The sequence below is a fragment of the Rhinoderma darwinii genome, chromosome 5, assembly GCF_050947455.1.
Source record: "Rhinoderma darwinii isolate aRhiDar2 chromosome 5, aRhiDar2.hap1, whole genome shotgun sequence".
NCBI lineage: Eukaryota > Metazoa > Chordata > Amphibia > Anura > Rhinodermatidae > Rhinoderma > Rhinoderma darwinii.
In genome coordinates, this window is record NC_134691.1 from 93,372,606 (window position 1) to 93,395,275 (window position 22,670).

General features: G+C 48.9%; 1 long non-coding RNA gene across 2 annotated transcripts; it reads right to left on the reverse strand.

The window, feature by feature from the left end:
• Positions 1-3,585: 3,585 nt before the first annotated feature.
• LOC142652675 (uncharacterized) lies at positions 3,586-12,859 on the reverse strand. Of its 2 annotated transcripts, none has more exons than XR_012847884.1 (3): positions 12,785-12,859; positions 4,551-4,704; positions 3,586-4,438 (listed from the first exon to the last, which is right to left on the reverse strand). It is a non-coding gene; the product is annotated as an uncharacterized LOC142652675 (long non-coding RNA). The 2 variants fall into 2 exon arrangements; XR_012847883.1 differs by lacking the exon at positions 12,785-12,859 and adding an exon at positions 12,418-12,746.
• Between the last annotated feature and the right edge of the window lie 9,811 nt (positions 12,860-22,670).

Consider the following 22,670-nt stretch of genomic DNA (forward strand, 5'->3'; position numbering starts at 1 on the left):
ATAATCCCGAGGTAGAGGACGTTCATCGGGAACTGTGCACAGTCTGGGCCCAGGTTCAGAAGAACCTAGAGGCGTCCCAGAGCGTACAAAAGATTCAGGCTGATAGTAGACGTTCTGCTAACCCCCGGTTTGTCGTCGGGGATCTGGTCTGGTTGTCGTCCAGGAACTTGCGCCTTAAGGTCCCGTCCAGGAAGTTTGCTCCCCGATTTATTCGACCTTATAAGATCATTGAAGTCCTCAACCCTGTCTCCTTCCGTCTGGAGCTGCCCCCATCCTTTCGCATACATGACGTCTTCCATGCCTCCCTCCTTAAACGCTGCTCCCCGTCCTGGTCCCCCTCGAGGAAACCTCCTGTTCCCGTTCTCACCCCTGAGGGGGTGGAATTCGAGGTGGCCAAGATTATGGACAGTAGGATGATCCAGGGCTCCCTCCAGTACCTGGTCCATTGGAGAGGATACGGGCCGGAGGAGAGGACTTGGGTACCTGCTCGAGATGTTCACGCTGGGGTATTGATCAGGAGGTTCCATCTTCTCTTCCCCACTAAACCGGGTCCTCTTAGTAAGGGTCCGGTGGCCCCTCATAAAAGGGGGAGTACTGTAAAGGATCTGCCAGGTACTACGTCTGTGTATACTCCCGGGATTAATCAGTCGACACCTGAGGCCAGACCTCTTAGACTGACACCGGCTCCCACCAACCAGGGTGGCAGGCTCAGGAGTGGGAGAGCCTATCGCGGCCTGGTTAGTCGGAGTTAGCTCCGCCCCCTGTCCATTTATACCTGCCGTGTTCTCTTCCTCAGTGCTTGTTATTCTTCTTGGATTCCTGGCCCTACTGCTGCCTTGCTCCCGCCTGCTTCTGCCTTGCTTCAGTTCCGCTTATCCTGCTTCGCTTTGCCCCTGGCTTGCTTCCTGCTCCGTGCTCTCGTTGGTATATTCCACTACATCCTGATCCTGACTGACTTATTCACCGCTCCGTTTCCTCGCGGCGTTCCGTGGGCTACTGCCCCTTCCCTTAGGTGTTCCCTGTTTGTACTCGCTTGCACTTAGACAGCGTAGGGACCGCCGCCAAGTTGTACCCCGTCGCCTAGGGCGGGTCGTTGCAAGTAGGCAGGGACAGGGCGGTGGGTAGATTAGGGCTCACTTGTTCCCTTCACCTCCTTCCTGCCATTACAGTACAGCTCCGTTGTTTTGACGGAATCAATACCGTAGTCGACTGCACTATTCATTCTGTCAAAACGATGGAACCCTTGCACAACTGAGACAAACAGAAACCATTGGCACCGGATCCGTCACCATTGAAATCAATGGTGATGCAAACGGAAACCTTTGGCTTCCGTTTGTTTCAGTCAGGGTCCCGTTCTGGCGGGAAGCTCCAACGGAACGTCCGAACGGCACCCTGACGCATATGTGAACTAAGCCTAAATAGTACCACTATATAATCCACAATATTTGTACCACCGTACTGTACACATAAAATATTGCTTTGCTGTACACATAAATAATACATCTATACTGTACACATTAAGGCCTCATTTACACGAGCGTGTGCATTTTGCGCGCGAATAAAACGCAGCGTATTGCGCGCGTTGGCATTGCGTTTGCACTGCGTATATGCAGCGTTGTTACGTTTTTAACGCGCGCACGGCTAGCGTTTGCAACGCGCGTAAAAAACGCAGAGGGGATTCATGAGAGGCCAGCCTACAAATAGGCCAGCTGGCCCAACCCCTGCTTGCTGGGAGAAGCTGGTTTTGCACCTTATTTCCGCCTCTGCAGAAACCCCAGTGTGTGTTTCTCCATTGAAGTTGCGATTGGCTTTGCACGGCACCCTTATGCCTTTTCAGTCGCTGGCACGTGTGCTTCTTGCCTGGATGATCTCACGTCGTTTTGGGAAGCATGGACCCATGCTGCAGCACCAGACGCCTGTAAGATGTCGCATTTGTGTTCATCCACTTGTGGCCCAACGTACGAAGAAAGGCCATTTCCATAGCCTCTATGAGGACTTACGACGGCATCCTGAAAAATTTAGAGCCTTCTGCCGCATGTCTGTGGCCACATTTGACCTTCTGCTTGAGCAGATTCGCTCTGGTCTCACCTACAAGAATACCAACATGAGACGCTGCATTTCGCCCGAGGAACGTCTGCTTGTGACCTTGAGGTATGTGTGCAGTTGCTATTACTTACTTAGTCAATGACGCTGTCTGCTTTACCAGCCCCCCCTAACATGTGTTGTGGCTTTCTTTTTCTTTCTCTTGGTTTTCTAGATTTCTGGCCACAGGCAATAGTTATCATTCGTTACATTTTGAATTTCTTTTGGGAGTGACCACCATTTCGTTCATTGTCACATCCACCTGTGTCGTGTTGTGGCAGAGGTTAAAGACCACGGTCATGCCTCAGCCCACGACAGAACAGTGGCTAAGAATTTCTGAGGGATTTATTAGAGCAAGTGAATTTCCAAATTGCATTGGTGCCCTAGACGGCAAACACATTCGTGTGAGAAAGCCCTCACGCAGTGGCTCGCAATACTATAAGTACAAGCAGTTTTTTTCCATGGTATTGTTAGCCTTGGCGGACACAAATTATTGTTTCACTATTGTTGACATCGGCTCGTATGGAAGCTCGGCAGATGCCCGCATATTCCGTTCATCAAGAATGGGGAAGGGACTCGTGAATAATCGACTGGCGGTGCCGGAACCTTCCATCCTCCCGGGCTCCAGCGGACCCCCAATCCCGTATGTCATCGTGGCGGATGAGGGGTTTGCCCTGACAAGGCAAGTCATGCGTCCTTTTGCGAGAAGGGGCTTGGATGACCGTCGGCGCATGTTCAATCTCCGCCTAGGCCGAGCTCGTCGATGTGTGGAATGTGCCTTTGGCATTATGTCGAACAGGTGGCGTGTCTTTCTGACGACAATGCAATTGTCCATGCAGAATGTGACACGTGTTATACAAGCGTGTGTCGTTCTGCATAACTTCTGCCGCATTAATGATGCTACCTTTGATGCCGAATATATCCTAACACATGCAGGCAGCAGCCACACTGTCCCGGTTATTCCTCTCGGCCGATCTCTCTCATCCGGCCTTCGAGTGCGGGATACTTTGGCGGCATATTTCGCGTGCCCATCAGGAGCCGCACCGTGGGGGCGTGATGACCTTTGAAGGGTTGACAGTTGTTTGGAGGCTTCACTACACACGTCACATGTGGCCAGGGTTTTTAGAAGTTTTTGGGGTTCGTGTTGGGTTAGGGACTCGCAAAACATGAGGACCCTTGACGCGGGTTGCGAGCTTACATCTGTCGGGGTTTGAGCAGGACTTTTGACATTTGGCAACATGCTTTCTGGAGATAGAATGATGGCCGGCCTAAAGTTAGGCAAGTCCAATTGCAAGTGTACTTAGTGTGCTTCGGGGCCCATGACAGCACCCAAACGTTCGCACCTCTTGCAAACAATGTCAAACCCCGAGAGATTAACTAAAACCTCATATCACATGTGCATGCATTGGGCCCAAAGGCCAGAAGTGTGTAAGGGTATAGCCAAAAGAAATGTGGGTCAAACATTGTGTTGAGGGGTGTAAAATAAAACCAACACGCAATAGAAACAATCAACATCCATGTTTTTAATGTGTTCGGAATTCACACAACGGAAACATGGTGTGGTCAGTAAAATACACATACATAGTGTAGCAACAAAAGAACACCAACATGGTGTAACCTACATGAGAGGACGAGTTGCCATCCCTTAATAAAAAACAAATTGGCCACCCAAATATCACGACACCAACACACTCACAGGTGTTGGTAGTGGTGGCCCGGGGAGGAATACGCCGGCATTTCAGCACCACTATGCTGGACCTGGAGCTGCGGAGGTTGTTCCTCGCCAGCATAGTGGTGCTGATGTTGTCCGTGGTAAGTTGGGGCAGGGAAGTGGGGAGCCATAGGGCGCATATAGGGGTGCGGCCGTGCCATCTGGGGGGCTGGATGGTATGTTGCCGGCATCTGGGGCGTGGTGGCCGGCATGGCTAATCCGCGCCACTGCTCTATGGCCGTGAAGCAGTGGTTTGGATTGTGGGGGGGTGTGGAGGCGTCGATCAAGGTTATGATCGACTCTTGCAGCCGGGCCATGCGATCCATGGGGACCAGCCGGAGTAGGGGAACTATGCTGCGCCCAAAGAAGTCGTTCCTGTCCTCATCCGCAGCTCGGCGTAGATATCCAAGTACCCGGCTATCAACTTGCCCACCAGCGGAGGCCTGTGGAGCACGGCGCCGGCGAGTGGGGGCACGCACGGGGCGCTCCTCAGCCGGAGAGGCGACGGCCCATGCAGACTGGACAGGGGCGGGGTCCAGGGGTGTCGGCTCGGGGCTAAGGGGCAGGACATGGGCAGCAGGAGGTTCCGGCAGAGACTCTCCGATGTCAGTCTCCTCAGTTGTATCCTCCAAATTGTTGGTGGTTCTATAATGGGAAAATTGCGTAAGAACAGAATATAGAACAATGCCCACAACAACACGACAAACAGGACATGGGCGAACACACATTAGACACATGCAAAAGCAGAATCTCTTACATGCGCATCTCCATTATGTCCTTCAGGAACATCAACTGTTTTGTGTACATGTAGGGGCGCTTACGCGAGCCCCCATCTCCGCTGCGTCCCTTTTCCCCCATTTCTCGGCGGAATTGGTCCCGGCAGCTCCGCCACCGTGTTTTGATATCTTGGACTGTTGGAGTAAAAACAAATATAACGCCATAAGAACTGTGCCCTCTCACTAAAATGAGGGGCCCTGCCCTGCCAATGACATGGTACACGGTGATGCGCCTGCTCCACAAAAGGTCATTGGGCAAATGCGCGGAAGACACATACAGGGCCCCAGTTCTTCAATAGGGATGACATTGCATTGCCTGAAAAAGCATGGTACTTACCCAAGCGACTGCGGTCCCGGGTTCAGCCACTCTCCCACTCCTCGCCAAAAAGCTCCCTCGCTACCTCCTCCCAGGCGTCCTCCTTGACCGTGCGGTCGTGGTACGCCTCCGCGCGAGTGTCCCAAATCGCCCCATGGCCCTGGACCAGGGTGATGAGGCGCTCGACGTCCATCCCACGCGGCATCGCAGCAGATCTCAGTGGAGGGAAAGTTCTGTGTCAACAGGCTTGCCCACTCGCAGTGAAAACGCAAGCACTTCCTGGTTTTTGTTTGCTTTGTCCAGCTTTATAAACTCTTTTTCATGGACATAACAAGTGATGCGTGAAATTCGCGCATGCAACGCAGGAGCGTCCGTGTGTCATGCGTGTTTTTCACGCACCCATTGACTTCAATGGGTGCGTGATGCGCGAAAAACGCACGATTATAGAACATGTCGTGAGTTTTATGCAACGCACTCGCGCTGCGCAAAATTCACGCATTGTCTGCACTGCCCCATAGAGTAATATAGGTGCGTACGACACGCGTGAAAAGCACGCGCGTAGCACGCGCATATATTACGCTCGTGTAAATGAGGCCTAATTCTACTGCTATTCTAGCGTTCATGGCCGCGGGCCGTCCGGTTTACTTAACTCCCGACGCCCACAGCCATGGATCTGTGAGCGCTGGTCCCCATCTCCTTCCTAGGAGACGCCAGCGCTCACTTCCGCTCTGGTCCGCTGTGTCCCGTAGGCAGGGGTGAACCTAGCCCCTCTGCTTCCTGAGGCGAACTATAAAAAGGTGCCCCCCAAATCTATTGGAGTTTTCCCATTACTAGCTTTACACAAACACGCAATATATAAATTTTTTAAATAGGAAAACATTTGATGTTTATTTGTTAGGCCCTGTTCACATGGAGTATTTTGATGAGTTTTTTGGTGCGGAAACCGCTCCGCAAAACTTGTCAAAAACCAGCCGAAAATGCCTCCCGAGAAAGAAGGGACATGCCCTATCTTCACGTGTTTACGCCTCTGACTTCCCATTGACATCAATGGGAGGCAGAGAAAGCGTATTTCGCAGAGTTTTTTGCCCGTAGCACTCAATGGGCGCAAGCGAAAAACGCGGCGAAAAACTCAGCAAAAAACGCGGGAAACGACGTGCAGGAAGGGACAAAATCTGCCTCAAAATCTCAAACTGAATTTTGAGGCAGAATTTTCCTCCTGCAAAAAACTCAGTGAACATAGCCTTAAAGTGCTGTTTGAAGTATGGAAAATATTTAAAGAATTATTCTTACTGCCAATCAGTGCAGTGCAAATAGTACAGTCTGCACGGCACTGCCCCATATCTCTCTTCGGCAGCCAGTCTCATTTGCGGTGTCACTCTCTGCAATTACATTCAGGCCAGCCCAGGACGGATCGCACTTAGCGCTGTTTTGAAGCGGCACGTCCTGGGCTGGTTTCTTTGCTCTACCTGCTGTACTGTAGTGGTCTGCCTGTGCTGGCTCGATGCCAGTGGTGGATTAATATGATCTTAGGCCGTGGGCTGTACACAAGTTATGGGCCCACATCCCACACGTAAGTATCACCTGCATGTCAAAGTGCATCACATGCCACTCTGCGGACTGTCTCTTAGCCTGATCATCTGCTGCCATACTCACACTTCCCCACAGCCCCCACCACAGTAATGTACATAGATTGTAAGACCAACATTACCAATAATACCCCATACTGTTACTGAATAATACCCCATACTGTTACTGAATAATACCCCCATACTGTTACTGAATAATACCCCCATACTGTTACTGAATAATACCCCCATACTGTACTGAATAATACCCCCATACTGTTACTGAATAATACCTCCATACTGTTACTGAATAATACCCCCATACTGTTACTGAATAATACCTCCATACTGTTACTGAATAATACCTCCATACTGTTACTGAATAATACCTCCATACTGTTACTGAATAATACCCCCATACTGTTACTGAATAATACCTCCATAATGTTACTGAATAATACCACCACACCATAACCACATAGTGACTGAATACCCCCATACTGTTACTGAGTAATACCCCCACACCATAACCACATAGTGACTGAATAATACCCCCATACTGTTACTGAATAATACCCCCATACTGTTACTGAATAATACCTCCATACTGTTACTGAATAATACCCCCATACTGTTACTGAATAATACCTCCATACTGTTACTGAATAATACCCCCATACTGTTACTGAATAATACCTCCATACTGTTACTGAATAATACCTCCATACTGTTACTGAATAATACCTCCATACTGTTACTGAATAATACCCCCATACTGTTACTGAATAATACCTCCATAATGTTACTGAATAATACCACCACACCATAACCACATAGTGACTGAATACCCCCATACTGTTACTGAGTAATACCCCCACACCATAACCACATAGTGACTGAATAATACCCCCATACTGTTACTGAATAATACCCCCATACTGTTACTGAATAATACCCCCATACTGTTACTGAATAATACCTCCATACTGTTACTGAATAATACCTCCATACTGTTACTGAATAATACCTCCATACTGTTACTGAATAATACCCCCATACTGTTACTGAATAATACCTCCATACTGTTACTGAATAATACCCCCATACTGTTACTGAATAATACCACCAAACCATAACCACATAGTGACTGAATAATACCATCATACTGTTTCTGAGTAATACCACCACACCATAACCACATAGTGACTGAATAATACCCCCATACTGTTACTGAATAATACCCCCATACTGTTACTGAATAATACCACCACACCATAACCACATAGTGACTGAATACCCCCATACTGTTACTGAGTAATACCCCCACACCATAACCACATAGTGACTGAATAATACCCCCATACTGTTACTGAATAATACCCCCATACTGTTACTGAATAATACCACCATACTGTTACTGAATAATACCCCCATACTGTTACTGAATAATACCACCATACTGTTACTGAATAATACCTCCATACTGTTACTGAATAATACCTCCATACTGTTACTGAATAAAACCTCCATACTGTTACTGAATAATACCACCACACCATAACCACATAGTGACTGAATAATACCATCATACTGTTTCTGAGTAATACCACCACACCATAACCACATAGTGACTGAATAATACCCCGATACTGTTACTGAATAATACCCCCATACTGTTACTGAATAATACCGGCACGCCATAACCACATAGTGACTGAATAATACCCCCATGTACTATATATATATATATATATATATATATATATATATATATATATAATGCTGCCATATATTGTACATATAGAGTCCAACATATGCTGTAAGTATAATTAATCAAATCACTTTATACTCTGTACATTATATAGCGGTGTTATAGGTGTGTACACATAATACCACTACATATTGTTTGTATAAAAAATACTGCTATAACTGTAGACATATAGTACCATTATATTCACTGCACACCTATTATACTGCTATATACTACACTCACATATAATACCGCTATATACTGCATACACCTATAATCAGGGGCATAGGTAAAGGCTCATGGGCCCCTTTGCAAAAGTTCTTATTGGGTCTCCCCCACCCACAAACTTCTCGTGGCCGACAGTCTGCAGCTTTCAGTTGTATCGCTGGGTCTCCTAAGTGACCCCACAATCCAGCACTAGCAGCCGGGGGCGTCACTAAGGACTTAAAATGTCAGGGGAAATAGCCCCAATACATATGTGTCTGCCCAAAAAAATGTGTGTGTGTGTGTGTATAGCACTACGACCCTATAAACTATGGATAGGATACATTGGCTCAGCAGACAGTATCACACATGATAGGATTAGATACAGAGGCCCAGCAGACAGTATCACACATCTATTCGGAGAACGTGATTGGTTTATGTGCAGGGTAATGAACATACAGACAAGCAGTAGAAGACTGACTAAGTGCTGAGCATTTCATTGAATTCAATGTCTGTATGTTCATTACCCTGAACATAAACCAATCACGTTCTCCGAATATTCACAGCGCAACCAATCTGAAAGTTTACAGCGCTTGGGAATAAGTGACTGGACCAGAAGAGGATGGAGGCGCAGCCTTATATAGTGGATCGAGCGGGTTCCCCAGCAGCATTTAAAAAAAAAAAAGGATCCTGACCTGTCCACAGAGTTTAAGGCAGCACAGAGTATTTCAGGAGAGGAGCGTGCAGATGTTGAGGAGTGTATGACACTGATTGGTCAGCGTCATACACATAAACACGCCCAGTTAAAAACACAATACACGCCCAGTTGGACATAACGAAAAAAAAAACGCCCAGTTGTCCATTTCAAAGCTCATTTGCATAAATATAAAATTGCTCATAACTTGGCCAAAAATGAACGTCTTAAAAAAAACAAAAAACATTGCTGTTATCTACATTGCAGCGCCGATCATATGCAATAGGAGATAGGGGTTTGAGAATCTGGTGACAGAGCCTCTTTAATGTTAGCAGGTGCAGAGGCTAACACTAAGGCCTCATGCACACGACCGTATTTTTTCCCACCCGTAAATACTGGCGTAAATACGGGTCCGGTGTCACACGTATTCCACCCGTTTTGCACCAGTATTTACGAACCCGTGCCCGTAAATATGGGTCCGGTGTCACCCGTATTTACGGGCACGTTTTTGGCGGCAAAATAGCACTGCACTAATCGGCAGCCCCTTCTCTCTATCAGTGCAGGATAGAGAGAAGGGACAGCCTTTTCTGTAATAAAAGTTAAAGAAATTCATACTTACCCGGCCGTTGTCTTGGTGACGCGTCCCTCTCTTCACATCCAGCCCGACATCCCTGGATGACGCGGCAGTCCATGTGACCGCTGCAGCCTGTGATTGACCTGTGATTGGCTGCAGCGGTCACATGGCCTGAAACGTCATCCAGGACCTCGGGCCGGATGTCGAGAGGGACGCGTCACCAAGGCAACGGGCGGGAGACCGGACTGGAGGAAGCAGGAAGTTGTCGGTAAGTATGAAAGTCTTTTATTTTTATTTTTTACAGGTTTATACTGATCGGTAGTCACTGTCCAGGGTGCTGAAAGAGTTACTGCCGATCAGTTAACTCTTTCAGCTCCCTGGACAGTGACTATTTACTGACGTCGCTTAGCAACGCTGCCGTAATGACGGGTGCACACATGTAGCCACCCGTCATTACGAGAGCTCCATAGACTTCTATGGACTGTCCGTGCCGTTATTACGGCCTGAAATAGGACATGTTCTATCTTTTTCAACGGCACGGGCACCTTCCCGTGAGAAAACGGGAAGGCACCCGTCGCCAATAGAAGTCTATGAGCCCGTTATTACGGGTCGTAATTACGACCCGTAATAACGGGAGTTTTTACGGTCGTGTGCATGAGGCCTTACCCCCATTATTACCCTGGTACCCACCGCCACCAGGGATACTGGGAAGAGCCGGGTACGAACCAGTACCCGACCATCTGCAGTGACGGCCAGACACCGGGGCGGCCGCAGGCTGGTAGTATTAGGCTGGGGAAGGACAAAAACAGTGGCCCCTACCACCCTGGTAATGCTGCCTGCTGCTGCTGTGTTGTATCTGGCTGGTTATGAAAATTAGGGGGGACCCCACATCGTTCTTTCCAATTATTTTGCATTTTTTTTTTTTTAAATGACGTGGGTTCCCCCCCATTTTTCATAACCAGCCAGATACAATAAAACAGCAGCAGCCTAGCATTACCAGGGTGGGAAGGGCCACTGTATAAGGCCTTCCACAGCCTGCGGCCGCCCCATTGCCCGACCATCACTACAGATGGTCAAGTATTGGATGGTACCCGGCTCTTCCCAGCACCCCTGGTGACGGTGCGTAACGGGGTAATAATGGGTGTTAGTGTTAGCCTCTGCACCGGCTAACACTAAGCCCCGCCTTAGCAATGGACGTTGTCAATCAGCCGGCGGCCATTACTAAGGCGGTAGTAATAAAGTTAAAAAAAAACCACAAAGACATAGAAAAAATATTTTATTGAAATAAAAATAAACCACACAACCTTCATTAACCATTTTATTGATAATAATAAAAGCCGTCATCGAAGTAGTCCTGGAATCTAAAATCTTGTGTAAGAAAACACACAAAAAACGATTAGTAACACGTGTTAGGCTTAGATACAGGGCCCATGTGTGATACTGTCTGTGGGACCCTGTATCTAAGCCTACCACAAGGTAGGCTTAGATACAGGGTCAGGCAGACAGTAATCTTATACAGTAATACAGGGCCCATCAGACAGGATCACACATGGGCCATGTATCTAAGCCTACCATGTGATTGGCTTAGATACAGGGTCCAGCAGACAGCATCACACAATCTGTGATCCTGTCTCATGGGCCCTCTAAACCTGCTACATCGTAGGCTTAAAGGACTTGTCCAGTCCCTAAACATTGATGGCCTATCCTCAGGATAGGCCATCAATAGCTGATGTGTCGGGGTCCGTCTCCCGGGACCCGCCAATCAGCTTTTTTGAAGGGGCCGCAGCACTCTTACGAGAGCTGCTTCCCCTTCATTTCCCTTACTCGCTCACACTGTGTGACCGGAATGAAGTGACCGGAATGAAGGGGAAGCAGCTCTCGTACGAACACTGCGGCCCCTTCAAAACAGCTGATTGGCGGGTCCAGGGAGTCGGACCCCGCCAATCAGCTTCAGCAGACGGATATTAATCTTACCCTCCTCTTCAGCCGCGGCGGAAGCTCTGTCCTAACTCTATCCAGGATCACGATGTTGTGCGCGGCGCATAGCGGTGTGACGTCATGCGCTGCGCACAGCGCTTGACGTCAGGACCTCCACTGCGTTCCGGAACCAGGAGGATAAGTACTGTCAGTTACTATAGTAACAGGGGCCAGCGGCCCGAGTTACTATAGTAACTTTTTATTGATGGGCTGCGGGCCCCCTGGATTCGAGGCCCGGTCGCAATTGCGACCGCTGCGACCCCTACAGCTACGCCACTGCCTATTATATTGCAACATACACTACGCACAATACTGCTACACAGTCTACACACACACACAATACCAGTATATACACTATATACTCTACACATCAGTTTTCCCACTATTTACACAAAAGCACAGCAAAAACAGTTTCTAAATTATTGCTGCAAAACTACAATGTGTGAATGTCCTTACAGTATCATATGTACACGAGAATCATATTTCCACATACACACAGATTATATATACATATATATATATACACACACACACACACACACACATATATATATATATATATATATATATATATATATATAACACACACATTTGCACACTCATACACACACTTACCTTCTATGTAGGATCTCTAATGCACACAGTCTCATATATAGATGAGAATCATCTATATATATATATATATATATATATATATGCACACACACACACACACAAACAAACAAACAAAAAACAAACAAACATTTACACACTCATACACACACTTACCTTCTATGTAGGATCTCTCATGCAGTCTTTTGAAGCAGCAGAGGCATCCCAGGACAGCAGATATAACCAGCTGCAGAAGTAGCTGGTCTGTTAGACAAATAGAGGGACACAGCACACGAGAGGAGGGGGGCAGAGGAGAGGGAAGCAAAGGGACACAGGAGAGGAGGGGGATACAGGGGACACAGGAGAGGGGGGGATACAGGGGACACAGGAGAGGAGGGGGATACAGGGGACACAGGAGAGGACTAGAAACAGAGCTTCCTCTCTGCAGACACTGAGGCTGTGAACTCTCCCCTCCCCCTGCTTCAGACGAAAGGGAGAGAGAGGGAGAGGACGTAGCTTGTATTCAAAGCAGTCCACCGCTCACCTCATTCGTCTGGTCACTTGCTTGAGGAGACGACCGCTCCTCCTGCAGACCTGCTCCTCTCTGGTGGCGCGTGCTTCATACTGCGTCAGAGAGGAGCAGGAGTGTTCTCACAGACGGGCACGTCTGCTAAGCAAAATAATCCCCCTCCCCGGTCCAGTCCGTCTCTGGCTCAAAATGCCGCCCCCCACTTTCAGCTGGGCTGCGCCGCCTGAGGCTGTCGGCTCACATTGCCTCATGGTAGATGCGGCACTGCCCGTAGGGTGCGCGCGCATGCTCGAGCCTGCTCTTAAAGGGCCAGCGTGCGCACATGAAAACAATCATCATCATCAACTCACATGATTTCCTGGACTATAAGAAGGCCTCTGCCCTTCTGATCCTTGCCTGAGCGTTGTTGGTCTTATCCTAATATGTCTAAGCAAATGGTCTCCTAGTGTTTTCCAGTTCCAGTGTTCCCTGTTCCTGTATCCCGTGCTATCCTGGTCAAGTGCCGTGCTGTGCTGTAGTCATGCTGTGCTGTATCTACCCGCTGCCTAGTCCCAGCCGAGCCTGCCTTGCTACTGTCTGAGCAGCCACAGGTACCTTATACGAACTTTGGACTGTGACCTGCGCCTGATGGCCAGCTGCCATACCGCCAAGGCGATATGGCCCAGTGGGTCCACAAACCCAACGTGACAGTACGCTCATGCCATGGACCCCGCTGGTCAATCCAAGACCATGACGACATCACAAGAGACGCAGGTGGATATGCTAGACTTCCGGTCTCGACAGGACCAACTCCTCCAGGCCTTGAACATTCTCGCACGTCGGCAGAAGGCACAAGCTGCCTTTCCTTCTACTACACCTCCTGGCAGTACTGTTCCTCTTTCTTTGCCACTTCCTGACCGCTATGATGGAGACGCAAGTACCTGTTGTGAATTTTTGAGCCAGTGCCAGATCCACTTCAGCCTGTATTCAAGGGCATTTTCGTCTGATGGCGCAAGGGTCACTTTAATCATCTCTCTTCTTACTGGCAAGGCCCTTGCATGGACGAACCCTATCTGGGAGAGACAAGGACCAGAGACCCGTGACTTCCAGGGGTTCCTCCGGACATTTCGCATGGTGTTTGAGGAGCCCGGACGAGTCTCCTCTGCAGTGGCTTCCTTGCTGAACCTACGCCAAGGAGACATCTCTGTGGGCGAGTACGCCATCCACTTCCACACCCTGGCAGGAGAACTGTTGTGGAACAAGTAGCCCCTGGGGGCTACATTCTGGCATTGACTGTCTCTTAAAATTAAGGACGAACTTGCCGCTCGAGACCTGCCATCTACCCTGGATGAACTCATCCTTCTGGCTGCCCGGCTTGATAGAAGGCTCCAAGAAAGGCTCCAAGAGGTTCGTCAGGAGGGAGGTCTTCCTAGTACGGTTCCTACCTTGCAGCAACCCCTGCCGTCCTCAGATGCCGATCCTCCTAAGGAGTCTGTAAGGATGGACCAATGTAAGCTATCTACCCAGGAGAGACAACGCAGACGCACTTCAGGACTCTGTCTTTATTGCGGCCTCGGAGGACATCTTGTGCGTCTGTGTCCCCAGAAGCCCCGAAGCCTAGGGTTGGTAGGAGAGACAACCTTGGGCAAAGAAGGACTCCTGTCTAAATTGTCCATACCCGTGACCATAGTGTCCGGTGAGAAAACGCATCAGGTCTCTGCGTATCTGGACTCTGTATCCGCTGCTAATTTCATTTTTAGAGACCTGGTGGACCTTCAATTACCCGCTACCCCTCTGGAGAGACTGTTGATGGTTGCATCAGTACATGGACTACCTCTGCCAGATCCAGTTATAGCTGTGACCAAGCCGCTGAGGCTCCTAGTAGGGGTTCTCCACTCCGAACTTCTATCGTTCTATGTCCTGTCCAAGGCCATTAACCCTGTGCTGCTGGGCCTGCCTTGTCTCCAACAACATGCCCCAGTCCTGGACTGGAACTCTGGAGAGGTTCTCCAGTGGGGCCCCAAGTGTCGCAGCCGATGCCTGGTGCAGAATCGTTCAGCTCAGCCTCCTCTGCCTCGGTCATTGGCAGGATTGCCTGGTCATTATGCTGCATTTTCGGATGTCTTCAGCAAAAGGGAGGCAGAGACACTGCCCCCACACCGGGCGTATGACTGTCCTATCGAGCTGATTTCTGGTGCATCCCTTCTCTGTGGTAGGATATATCCTCTCTCCTTGCCAGAGACTCTGTCCATGTCCGCCTATGTTAAAGAGAAATTGGAGAGGGGTTTCATACGGAAGTCTTCCTCCCCGGCAGGAGCTGTGTTCTTCTTCATCAAAAAGAAGGATGGCTCCCTGCATCCTTGTATTGACTACCAGGGTCTCAACCAAATCACAGTGAAAAATAAGTATTCATTGCCACTGATCTCTGAATTGTTCGATCTTATATGTGGTGCCAAGATTTTTTGCAAACTAGACCTACGTGGGGCTTACAACCTAATCCGGATTCTCCGGGGTGACGAATGGAAGACTGCATTTAACACCCGTGACGGACGCTATGAATATCTAGTAATGCCCTTTAGCCTGTGTAATGCTCACGCGGTCTTCCAGGAGTTTGTTAATGACATTTTCCGTGACCTCCTCTATGTTTGTGTTGTAGTCTAACTTGATGACATCTTGATTTTTTCTCCAGATCCTATGATGCATCAGAGACATGTCCGTCATGTTTTGCTGCGGTTAAGGGAGAATCGTCTGTATGCTAAGTTGGAGAAGTGCGTGTTTGAAAAGGATGCTCTACCCTTCCTGGGCTACATTGTCTCGAATAGAGGTCTCAAGATGGATCCTGAAAAGTTAAAGTCTGTCCTGGAATTGCCACGTCCTCAAGGCTTGAGGGCCATACAATACAGCGCTTTTTGGGATTCGCCAATTTTTATAGACAGTTTATTCCAAACTTCTCCTCACTGACATCTCCTATCTCTAACCTCATTAAGAAGGGCATGAACGCCGACGTGTGGACTCCTGAGGCAGAATCCGCATTCAATAGCCTGAAGAGCGCCTTCACGTCAGCCTCTATCCTCCATCATCCAGATGTTTCCCTACAGTTCTCATTGGAGGTGGACTCATCATCTGTCGGTGCTGGTGCACTCCTGTTTCAGAGAGGTTCCAAGGGCAAGTCAATGGTATGTGGATACTTCTCTAAGCTCTTCTGTTCCATAGAACGCAACTACTCGATTGGGAATCGGGAGTTACTGCCCATCTACTAGAGGGCGCAGCTCATCCCATCCTGATTTGTACGGATCACAAGAACCTTACCTATCTTCAGACGGCCCAACAGCTGAACCCTCGTCAGGACAGGTGGTCAATGTTTTTTACCAGGTTTCAGTTTGAGCTCCATTATCGCCCGGCCAACAAGAATGTGAGGGCCGATGCCTTGTCCAGGTCTTTCGAAACAGAAGACACCATGGAGATTCCACAGAACATTATTGATCCGTCTTGCATTGCCTCTGTCAATCCCCTGCAAGTTGGGGACATTCCTCCATGGAGGACTTTTGTGCGCCTGGCTGACAGAGGGAGAATCCTCTGCTGGGTACACTCCTCTAAACTAGCAGGTCACGTGGGTACTCGTAAGACCCGGGATCTGATTGCCCATCATTTATGGTGGTCCACGCTGCCCAAGGACATTATGGACTTTGTTTCTTCCTGCTCAGTGTGTGCAGCTAACAAGGTCGCTCACTCCAGACCTGCTGGACTTCTCCAGCCATTGCCTGTGCCCGCTGCTCCCTGGCAGCATATAGCTATGGACTTTATTACTGACCTGCCTCTCTCTGCTGGATGCAGTGCTGTCTGGGTGGTGATGGATCGATTTTCGAAGATGGCCCACTTTGTTCCTCTGACCAGTCTTCCTTCTGCTCCTCAACTGGCCAAGCTATTCATCCAACACATCTTCCGCCTGCACGGCTTGCCGCAGCATATTGTGTCTAATCGGGGGGTTCAGTTCACCTCAAAAGTTCTGGAGAGCCCTCTGCGGACTCCTAGGTGTAAAGTTGGACTTTTCCTCGGCCTACCATCCTCAGTCCAATGGTCAGGTCGAGAGGATCAATCAGATCTTGGAGAACTACTTACGCCACTTCATCTCCAAACAGCATGATGACTAAGTGCAGTTGCTCCCGTGGGCTGAATTCTCCTACAATAATCACAACAGTGAGTCCATACAGAAGACACCGTTATTTATTGTCTATGGCCAAAACCCTTGATTTCATCTCCAGGTGCCTGATACGTATGAGGTACCAGCTGCTGACACTGGTTTTAGGGACTTTCTTCAGATCTGGCAGCAGACTCGATCCTCCATCCTGCTGGCAGTCGACGACATGAAACAGAAGGTGGACACAAGGAGAAGAGAACCTCAATGCTCCTACCCTTCTGAAGAAATTCCTCTCTCGCTCTGGCCCCAAGAAGAGGGGGCGTAAGAGGGGGGATACTGTAGCATCCATGGCTGCGGGCCGTCCGGTTTACTTACCTTCCGACGCCCGCAGCCATGGATCTGTGAGCGCTGGTCCCCATCTCCTTCCTAGGAGATGCCAGCGCTCACTTCCGCTCCGGTCCGCTGTTTTGCTCGTGCCCGCTCTTAAAGGGCCAGCGCGCGCACATGAAAACAATCATCATCAACTCACATGATTTCCTGGATTATGAGGGTATGTTCACACGCAGAGTCAAAAACGTCTCAAAATACGGAGCTATTTTCAAGAGAAAACAGCTCCTGATTTTCAGTCGTTTTTTGTGCCACTCGTGATTTTCGCTGCGTTTTTCGCTGCGTTTTTTACGGCCGTTTTTGGAGCTTTTTTCAATAGTCTATGGAAAACGGCTCCAAAAACGTCCCAAGAAGTGTCCTGCACTTCTGTTTCGTAGCCATTTTTTTATGCGTAAAAAAAACGCTCCGTCGGAAGAGAACGCCGTTTTCCCATTGAAATCTATGGGCAGATGTTTGGAGGCGTTCTGCTTTTGATTTTTCGGCTGGAAATAGGCCGTGTGAACATACCCTAAGAAGGCCTCTGCCCTTCTGATCCTTGCCTGAGTGTTGTTTGTCTTATCGTAGTTTGTCTAAGCAAATGGTCTCCTAGTGTGTTCCAGTTCCAGTGTTCCCTGTTCCTGCATCCTGTATCCCGTGCTATCCTGGTCAAGTGCCGTGCTGTAGTCGTGCTGTGCTGTATCTATGCCTGTTCTGCTGCTCCACGCCTGACGTCTACCCGCTGCCTAGTCTCAGACGAGCCTGCCTTGCTACTGTCCGAGCTGCCACAGTTACCTTATACGAACTGTGGACTGTGACCTGTGCCCTGTTTGTCAGCTGCCATACCGCCAAGGCGGTACGGCCTAGTGGGTCCACGAACCCAACATGACAGGTATGCTGTCCACATAAATAGTATTGCCTCACTGTATACACTAAATAAAGATATTATACAAATATTCAATATGGACGTATAGAGGCGGGTCTCCACTTGGGGAACTGAGAGCTGCTGAGTAAATGCAGCACCGTCTCTGGTGGATGCAGCGCATTTTGCATAACATTGACTGCTCTTCATTTGAATGGCCCTCTGGCTGGCTGCTGCTTCCCTCATCGATAACAGGTTATTGCTTTTAATTGTACCGCTATAGCACTACACCCTACATATAAATAATATGACCAGGGCCGGCCTTAGAATAGATGGGCCCCGTGCAAAATTTTCATTCGGTGCCCCACACCCATCATACAAAAATGCCCTATAAAAAAGTATAATGCCCCCCCACAGTATAATGCCCGTTTTAGTGCCCCCACACATTATACTGCCCTTTATAGTGCCCCCACACAGTATAATGCCCCCTAAGTGTACCAAACAGTATAATGCCCCCTTAGTGCCACCAACAGTATAATGTCCCCCTCCACTCCCCTGGGTGCCACACACAGCCCCCCCTTGTAGATAGTGGCCCCTGTAGATTGTGCCATACAGCCCCTGTAGATTTCGCTATACAGCCCCACTGTAGATTCTGCCATACAGCCCCCATCTCCCCCTTGTAGACAGTGCCCCCAGCTCCTCTTTATAGGTAGTGCCAGGCAGCCCCCACCTCCCCTTTGTAGATAGGGCCATAAAGCCCCCCACCTTCCCCCTTGTAGATTCTGCCATACAGCCCCCCATATCCCTTGTGTAGACAGTGCCCCCACCTCCCCCTTGTAAACAGTGCTATACATCCCCACCTCCCCCTTGTAAATAGGGCCATGCAGCCCCCTACCTCCCCTTTGTAAATTGTGCCATACAGCCCCCCACCTCCCCTTTTTAGATGGTGCCATACAGCCCCCCTCCTTCCCTTTGTAGACAATGCCTCCCAAACAAATAAAACCCCAAAAATGTACTAACCTAGGCCCTGTTCCCGTGACGAACGGAGATGACTCTCTCTTCTGAACGTAGCCCCGCCTCCTGGGATGACGCTGTAGACCATGTGACCGCTGCAGCAGTCACATGGGATGAAACGTCGTGACAGGAGGCCGGGCTGCGCTAAGAATAGAGGATCGCGTCACCAGGACTATGGCCGGGGCAAGTCTAAACTTTTTTATCAATTTAAAAAAATACCTTTTTTTTTCTCATTTGTGATTTTTGCGGCAGAACCGCAGCATTTCCGCAACAGAGGAGCAGCGATTCCACAGAATAAATTGACATGCTGCGGCTTAAAAAGACACATCCACACATTTTTTTTCCAGCGTGTGGATGAGATTTGTTCAAATCTCATCCACTCTGCTGCGACTGTAATACGCTGGGGATTTTCCACAATAAATTGTGTTGCATAAAATTCGCAGTGTTCATGCCTAGTGTGTTCCTACCCTAAGGCCTCATGCACACGACCGTGTTTTTGCGTCCGCAATTCAACCGCAAATCCACGGGTTAATTGCGGACCCATTCATTTCTATGTGGCCATACCCACTATCCGTGTTTTCACGGCTCTCCGCATGTCCGCACATCCGTGCCGCAGAAACTCCGGACATGTCTTATTATGGGCCGCAAATGCGGTGCGGACATGCCAATAGAAGTCAATGGGCCCGTGGAAATTGCGGATACACCGCCGTGTGTCATCCGCAGTTTGCGGATCATGTGACCTTCTAAAGGGGGTTTGACCAAGCTTTTGGCATCCTGTTTAAAAGTCCTTTTTTTTTTTTTTTTTTCATCCGCATTTTTGCGGATTACATACGGATGAACTGCGGATTACATACGGATGAACTGCGGATGACATTCCACGGAACACGGTCCTGGAATTTGCGGACCAGAAAAACACCACGGTCGTGTGCATGAGGCCTAAGGCCGGATTTACATGAGCGTGTGCTTTTTGCGCGCGCAAAAACTTGGCGTTTTGCGCATGCAAAAGGTCCATAACAGCTCCGTGTCAGCAGCGTATGATGCGTGGCTGCGTGATTTTCACGCAGCCGCCATCATTACGACACTCTGTTTGTATGTTTGTAGCACGTGGTGCTTTTCTGTTTTCATTCATAGTTTATACTGCTGCGGGAGTGCTGGGCGTGATTTTCACGCACCCATTGACTTCAATGGGTGCGTGATGCTCGAACAATGCACAAATATCGGACATGTCGTGAGTTTTACGCAGAGGACACACGCTGCGTGAAAATCACAGACAGTCTGCACGGCTCCATAGAGTAACATAGGTCCGTGCGAGGCGCGTGAAAATCATGCACGTTGCACGGATGTATTACACGTTCGTCTGAATAAGCCCTAACAATAAGGCCCAGTTCACAGAGTTTTTGGGCCTTGATATTGACTCGGACACTGCGTCAGAATCAGCACCAAAAAACTTCCAAAACCGCCTCCCATTGATTTAATCTGAAATCAATGGGAGCCAGTCGCGGAAAAAAGGAAAAGCAGAACGTCCTTTCTTGCCGCTGTTCCGCCACTGACCTCCCATCGAAATCAATGGGAGGCAGAAAATGCATTTTTCGCTGCGTTTTTTGTCTGCTGTCCTCAATTGCCGCGGGCAAAAAACGCAGCAAAAAAACGCGGCAAGATAGTGTGGGCAGGTCAAAATCTGCCTCAAAATTCTTTAAGGAATTTTGAGGCAGATTTTTTTTCTGCCTGCAAAATAGTCTGTGTGTACAGGGCCATACATGATCAGCACTTTGAGTGATTTTACTCACTGTGTCAGAAGAGCTGCTCCCACTCCAGTCCTCTTCAGGCGATGTCTTCCAGGCGATGTCTTCGGTCCAGACGTCCAGTCCTTCACCTCTAGGCAGGCTCCAGGTAAGTTCTGTCCATGTGTGTCCGCGGCTGCGCGCGCTTCGTTCACAGGTGCGCGCGTGCAGTCGCATCTGGGAGCGTCCGGGTTGTCGCATCTGGGAGCGCCCGGGCTGTCGCTTCTGGGAGGCGGGCGGCCTTGAGTGTGGGCGTTCGTGGGTGCGCGCTCGCGAGTGCGCACGCGCGGGAGTTTCCTTGTGTGCGCAATCGGTCGCGCGCGCGGGCGGTTCGACGGCCCCCATGACCAGAGGGGGGGCCCGCAGCTCACGACATTCTGTGGTGAAAAAAACAGGCCCCATTGCAGGGGCCCGTTTTTTTCTACCAAAGGCAAGTCGCGGCAGTTGCCGGGCCCCCCTTTCAATTGGGTTTGGCTGGGCCCCTAACACCAGTACCCCTAATACCCCCCTGATAGCAGCCCTGACTATACCACACACATATTTACACACACATACATGGGCCCCGATTCAAAGGTTCTTCTTGGGCCCCCCCAAACTTCTCATGGCCGATGGCCCGTAGCTTTCAGCTGCATTGCTGGGTCTCCTAAGTTATCTAACAATGCAGCACTAGCAGCCAGGGGCATCACTAAGGACTTAAAACATCAGGGGGAATAGCCCCAATACATATGTGCCCCCCCGGAAAAAAAAATGTGTGTGTGTGTATATGTATATATATATATATATATATATATATATATATATATGACAGCATATTTATAGCAATACGTCCCTATAGCTATGGATAGGATTAGATACAGCGGCTCAGCAGCCAGTATCATACATTATAGGATTAGACATAGTGGCCCAGCAGACTGTATAACACGTGATAGGATTATATATAGGGCCCAGCAGACAGTATCACACATTATAGGGTTAGATACAGTGGCTCAGCAGACCGTATCACACATGATAGGATTTGATATAGGGCCCAGCTCGCTGACATTGCAGCTCTAGCGCTGTACCTAGTAAAGGTAAGTATAAGGGTATGTTCACACGCCCTATTTACGGATGTAATTCGGGCGTTTTACGCCTCGAATTACGTCCGAAAATACGGCTCCAAACCGCCGGCAAACATCTGCCCATTGAAATCAATGGGGTTACGATGTTCTGTGCACACAGGCTTTTTTTTTACGCGCCGCTGTCATAAGACGTCGTGTAAAAAGACGCCCGCGTCAAAGAAGTAAATCTCACTTCTTGAGACGTGATTGGAGCCGTTTTTCATTGTCTCCATTGAAAAACAGCTCCAATTACGTCCGTAATTGACGCCGCGAAAAACGCGAGTACGAGCAATTACGTCTGAAATTCAGGAGCTGTTTTCGCCTGAGAACAGCTCCGTAATTTCAGGCGTATTGGACGCTGCCGTGTGAACATACTCTAAGAATTATTTTTCTTTTTTATGTGTTACTAATTATTTTTGTGTGTTTGTGTTTTTTCACAAGTTCGGTTGTTGGACTACTTAAAATTCGAGGACTACTTTGATAGTGGGTTATGTGGGATTTTTATTTCAATAAAATATTTTTTCTATGGATTTGTATTTGTTTAAATGTTATAACTGCCACCTTAGTAGTAGCTGCTGGCTGATTGACAGCGCCCAATACTAAGGCGGGGCTTAGTGTTAGACATGAAGAGGCTAACACTAAGGGCTTATTTACACGAACGTGTAAT